The sequence below is a fragment of the Hyperolius riggenbachi genome, chromosome 7 (genome assembly GCF_040937935.1).
Source record: "Hyperolius riggenbachi isolate aHypRig1 chromosome 7, aHypRig1.pri, whole genome shotgun sequence".
NCBI lineage: Eukaryota > Metazoa > Chordata > Amphibia > Anura > Hyperoliidae > Hyperolius > Hyperolius riggenbachi.
Window position 1 is genome coordinate 35,229,141 of NC_090652.1, and position 6,000 is coordinate 35,235,140.

At 51.5% G+C, this 6,000-nt stretch overlaps 1 protein-coding gene across 1 annotated transcript in view; it reads left to right on the forward strand.

The window, feature by feature from the left end:
* Positions 1 to 5,317: 5,317 nt before the first annotated feature.
* Positions 5,318 to 6,000, forward strand: part of ASNSD1 (asparagine synthetase domain containing 1) — a 65,127-nt gene continuing 64,444 nt past the window's right edge. The window contains exon 1 of the mRNA XM_068243876.1: positions 5,318 to 5,397. The gene's annotated coding sequence lies outside the window, so the exon portion shown is untranslated. The remainder of the gene's footprint in view (positions 5,398 to 6,000) is intronic.

Genomic DNA, 6,000 nt, shown 5'->3' on the forward strand with positions numbered 1-6,000 from the left:
TTTAAAGAGACACTGAAGCGAGAATAAATCTCGCTTCAGTGCTTATATTCAGCAGGGGCATGTGTTCCCCTGCTAAAACGCTATACCGCGGCTAGACGGGGGTCCCTTACCTCCCAAATCCCCCCCTGCAAAATCTACGACCAACTTGGTCGTAGATTTTGCTGCTGTTGAGGCAGGGCTAACGGCTGCAGCCCTGCCTCTCAGCGCGTCTATCAGCGGCGCATCGCCGCCTCTCCCCCGCCCCTCTCAGCGAAGGAAGACTGAGAGGGGCGGGGATACACGCTGACAGACGCGCGTGAGGCAGGGCTTTGGCCATTAGCCCTGCCTCAATGCGGAAGAGATCCCCCGCTGCACGGAGGGGATTTGGGAGGTAAGGGACCCCCGTTTAGCCGCGGGATAGCGGCATTTTAGCAGGGGCACACATGCCCCTGTTGAATATAAGCACTGAAGCGAGATTTATTCTCGCTTCAGTGTCTCTTTAAAGAGAACCCGAGGTGGGAATTACTTTTACTATTGGGGCACAGAGGCTGGTTGTGCGCACTAAGACCAGCCTCTGTTGCCCCATCGTGTGCCTCCATGTCCCCCCTGCTCGCCGCTATACCCCCCGCATTGCTGGCTGTGTCGCCAGCTCAATGTTTACCTTGCGCTGTCAGTCAGCGCCGCTCCCCCGCCTCCTCCGCATCGGCGCCACCCGCCGCGTCACTTCCCTCCTATCAGCCGGAGGGAAGGGACACGGGCGGGTGCGCCGATGCGGAGGAGGCAGGGGAGCAGCGCTGACTGACAGCGCAAGGTAAACATTGAGCTGGCGACACGCTGCGTGTCGCCAGCAATGCGGGGGGTATAGCGGCGAGCAGGGGGGACATGGAGACACACGATGGGGCAACAGAGGCTGGTCTTAGTGCGCACAACCAGCCTCTGTGCCCCAATAGTAAAAGTAATTCCCACCTCGGGTTCTCTTTAAGGTTTTGAATAATTCGAATTAGATCATTGAAAAGATCCGGATCATTGAACCGAATCATTTGAATCATTTTACTAGGGAAGCAGACTGGGGGTGAAATGACTAGCAGAATATGACTTTCTCTGCACTGTACATTCTGTATGTTCTTGTTTCTTCCAGACAGACATCCACTGTGAACCGAATCGTTTATTGTAATGATCCGACTCACAAAAAAGATCTGGATCAAATAAACGATTCATTCATGATCCGGACAACACTATGAGTCCAGGTTACATCACCACAGGGCAGTGAATATTAATTAGCCATGTGGCTAGTCACTGAGCATGCTCAAGCAGTCTAACACAGCTAAAGCCCAGTATAACGCACAGCATGCTGCACTTTCATTCATCCTGTAGCGTTACAATATAACGCAAGGTGGGCACTCTGAACAGCACATTGATTTTTCATTACTGTGAGTTGGGTTGCATTACAGGCTGCTGTAACGTGGGACTTTAACGTCCCACTGTGAATGCAGCCTTAGAGCCAGGCCCAGCCCGCTCATGAGGCGGGGTGAAACTTTTGCCTCAGGCGGCAAATTTCCAGGGGCGGCACCCGCCCGTCCGTGGGTGCGGGGAGCCGGCCCGCCGAGCTGGAGGGGTAGCTGGCAGGACGGGGGTATTGGGCCAGCGGCGGGGAGGGCGGTCGGACCCCCCCCTCCCTCGCCTGGGTCCCCCGTCCTCCGCTCCCCTCCAGCCTAAATAGACGCAGCCGTATATGTAAGAGGCACGGGCAGGGAGACACTCACCTCCTCCTCGCTCCAGCGTGCGCTCCACTGACATCACTTCCTGCAACGCTGCAGGAAGTGATGTCAGTAGAGCGCATGCTGGGAAGAGGTGAGTGTCTCCCTGCCCGTGCCTCTTACATATACGGCTGCGTCTATTTAGGCTGGAGGGGAGCGGAGGACGGGGGACCCAGGCGAGGGAGGGGGGGGTCCGACCCCTCTCCCCGCCGCTGGCCCAATACCCCCGTCCTGCCAGCTACCCCTCCAGCTCGGCGGCCCCCCCCGCCGAGGGGGGGGGAGGGGCGGCGGTGGCAATTTTTTTTAAAAAATTTGCCTCAGGCGGCAAAAAGTCTAGGGCCGGCCCTGCTTAGAGCACTCTCTCCTTTGTGTGTTTTTTATTCTGTTTAGTGGACATAGAGTGTTGCCTAATAAGTGACTGCCAGATCACACATATAGGGAATTTGCCCTGGTTCCCGACTCTTGCTGTAATAATAAAAAGAATGATTGGAAAAAAGAAATGTCTACATAATAAAACTGCATACAGTGGAACCTTGGTTTGCGGAAACATGCTTGTAATCCAATATATAATCATACCACCCAACTTTTAGACCTTTTTTGGGGGAAAAAAAAAAAAGGGACACTTAGCCAGAAGAAGAAATACATGTAGCGACATGCCAGAAATAAAGGGGTGTGTTAATATTATAAGTGGGCGTGTCCACTGTGTATGATGGGCATAGCCAAATGTACATGAATCTACCGGCAGTATTTCCTCACTCCCAATATTGCCCTACCTACCTCCAACCAACACACAGGAATGCAGACAGACCACGCAGGGCCCTATAGCACCCCACCTACCCTCTCCCCACACACACACACAGGTCATGCTGGGCCCCACGTCCTATAGTCCCCCACCTACCCTCTTCCCACACACTCAGGCATGCAAGACAGGCCATGCTGGGCTCTATAGTACCCCACCTACCCTCGCTCCACACACACACAGGCATCTAAAGAGGCCATGCTGGACCCTATAGCATACCTCCCAACTTTTTGAGATGAGAAAGAGGGACACTTAAGCCACACCCCTAGTCACACATACCATAAAGATTTCATAAGAAAAATTTGTTTTATAATTCAAACCACACTGGTCCTTTATATCCTGTTTCATTTTCCATCATATTAACATTTTAAAATTAGTAATATATCAATTTAAAAGATGGGATTAAAGTTTAGAGAAACTTTTTTAAGTTGAGAACTGTATATATTTACATAGAAAAAGGGGACAAAGTCCTGAAAAGGGACAAATGAGGAGGAAAGAGGTACAGAGGGGCAGGGCTCCCGAGGACTGGAAGCCCTGGCAGGCAGCCTATAGGGCCAATCAAAATGCAGGGATCTCGTTCTACAGTCACTGGACCTGACAGGGTCCAGAGTGGGACAATTGGAGCGGCTTTTAGTTTTGGGGTAGCGTAAGTAAGTTAGTAGTGCATGCCACAGCAGTAGCGTGCCTACTTTGAAAAGGTTACTCGAGTGCCACACTAAGCTGTGCTGCTTGAGCAGTGCAGCTTAGTGAATCAACCCCTACTAATTTGTAGTGTTGTCCGGATCATGAACAATTCGGATCTTTGATCCGAATCTATTTTGTGAGTCGAATCATCCGAATCATCATAATAAGTGATTCGGATCGCAAAGGAGGCGGGGCCAGGAGCAACACACCCCCCCCCTCCCTCAGCGGGCAGCGGGGTCCTGGAAGCAGAGCAGAGATGGATCGCTCTGTTGAAGGGGTGGCAGCCTTGCAGGGAGACAGGTAGATGAGAGAGAGGGGACATCGGTGCCACTGCCAGATATGTGTAGAGCACACATACTGGCTGAAATGTGCTGCTCATTATAGGCTGTCTGTTCCAGTTGTGCATAGTGAACACATTGGAAACTTTTGGCACAGCTCAGTAATGGTTACAGGCAGCATGCTGGGCTAGGACAGGGCAGGCACTGTAATTGCTGTGCAATATGATCCTCCTGCACTGCTCTAAAACAGCTGCACTTTACTTCTGGGAATGCTTTGGGAATGGGAGTTGGGAGTATACAGATGAACATATAGGTGAAATATATATAAAGCATATGATTGCAGCAGCATGTGGGTATTGTGTGCAAACAAACATTTCTGCTCTCTGCTCGTCCCTCCTCCCTTCTCTGTCCACTCCCTGCCCTCTGTCCATCTTCTCCCCTTCTCTGTGTGTCCACCCCCTTCTCCTGTCCTGCTAGTCATTTCACCCCTGAATGCTTCCCTTGTAAAATGATCCGAGATTCGGATCAAAGATCCGGATCTTTTCAATGATCCGATTAGAATCATCCGGATCATTGAAAAGATCTGAACTTCGCATCTCTATTTGTATGCAAGCCGGATGCAGCCATCAAAAGAGCCACATCTGGCTCCGGAGGCATAGGTTCCCTACCCCTGCCCCTAGACGCAGGGGTCTCAAACTCGCGGCCCTCGATACAATATTTTGTGGCCCTCGCCGGCAAAAGCTTCCTTATAGTTCGCTTCAGTGCTCCCAAGTAATCCGCCGCATCCCCGCCGCTAAACGAGGGCTGCAGAGCCCCCAAATCGCCTGGGGGGGGGGGGGGGGCAATCCGCCGGCATTTCCTGGAAGGGGCAGAGCTTTCAGCTCCAGCTCTGCCCCTCCTGACGTCAATCGCTGCACGGATTGCCGCCTCTCCCCGCCCCTCTCTGTGAAGGAAGAGTGAGAGGGGCGGGCAGAGGCGGCGATGCGCTGCGATTGTGAAATTCCTTATGCGGCCCAGCCTCATCCTGACTTTGCCTCCTGCGGCCCCCCAAGTAAATTGAGTTTGAGACCCCTGCCCTAGAGCATGTGACTAGCTGCTGACAGTACAGCTTACATGTATAGAGGAGGGGAGGCATGAGCCCCCAGAACGTGCGACTAGCTGCTGACAGTACAGCCATACCTCCCAACTTTTTGAGATGACAAAGAGGGACGCGTAAGCCACGCCCCTTCCATACCCCTAATCACACCATAAACATTTCATAAGAAAAATATGTTGTTTTATGATTCAAACCACACTGACCCTTTCTATTATGGTTCATTTCCCTTCACATTAACATTTTAAAATTAAAAAATATATCAATCTAAAGGATGGGAATAAAGTTTAGAGTCAAACATTTTTAGTAGAGATAGATAATTTACATAGAAAGATGGACAAAGTCCTGAAAGAGGGACAAATGAGGAAGAAAGAGGGACAGGGCTCCCAAAGTCGGACAGTTAGGAGCTATTCTACAGCATACATGTATATTACTAGCTGCTGGCACCACATCATGCATGTATATAGAGGAGGGGCGGCATGAGCCCCCAGAACATGTGACTAGCTGCTGGCACTGCATACATGTATGTGGGAGACATGAGACCCCAGAACGCGACTAGCCAACGTGCAGTGCACAGCCAGCTGGCTGATGTAGCATAAGCACACAAGTCAAGCTCAGCATGACCTCCTTGCATTGTGCAGTGCAGTGCACACAGCAGCAGAATAGGCGGAGCCTGACCACCTGACTGGCTGAGGCTGCAGCAAAGCACTCTGGTAGTTGTAGGCGGCAGCAGTGACTGTGTGATGATGCGTTTCCTGTCCCTCAGTCCTCCAGGAAGCGGACAGCTCTGCAGCGTGCCTCTATCAGGTAATGCTTAGCACTGCTACAGATACCCTGGCCTCTGGGCTAAACAGCCTTGCAAATATTTATATTTGTAATGTAAATAGAAGTTTAAAGTGCAATGATACTAGAAACCTGCCATATTTCCTTTAAAACAATCCCAGTTGCCTGGCTGTTATTGCTAGCATCAGTAGTGTCTGAATCACCCACCTGAAACAAGCATGCAGCTAATCTTGTCAGATCTGACAATAATGTCAGAGAAATCTGATCTGCTGCATGCTTGTTCCGGGGCTAGGGCTAAAAGTATTAGAGGCAGAGGATCCACAGGATAGCCAGGCAACTGGTATTAGTGCTTTAATGTAAAAGGGGGAAAAAATACCTGGGCATTCCTCCAGCCCCCTCTGGGCTGATCGATCCCTCAGCTGTGCCCTCCACCTCCTCGATCCTCTGTAACGGGTCCCTGTATTTTCGGCCAGTCGGCGCATGCACATTGTGGCTATGTGCAATCCCCCGTCTCGCTCCCGTGGCCAGGAGAGTTCTGTGTCTGCTTAGTAGTTCTGCGCAAGTGCAGAAAGCAACGGTAGTGGGGCGGGCGCACACGGCTGTGCATGCGCAGTAAGCCCTGACTGC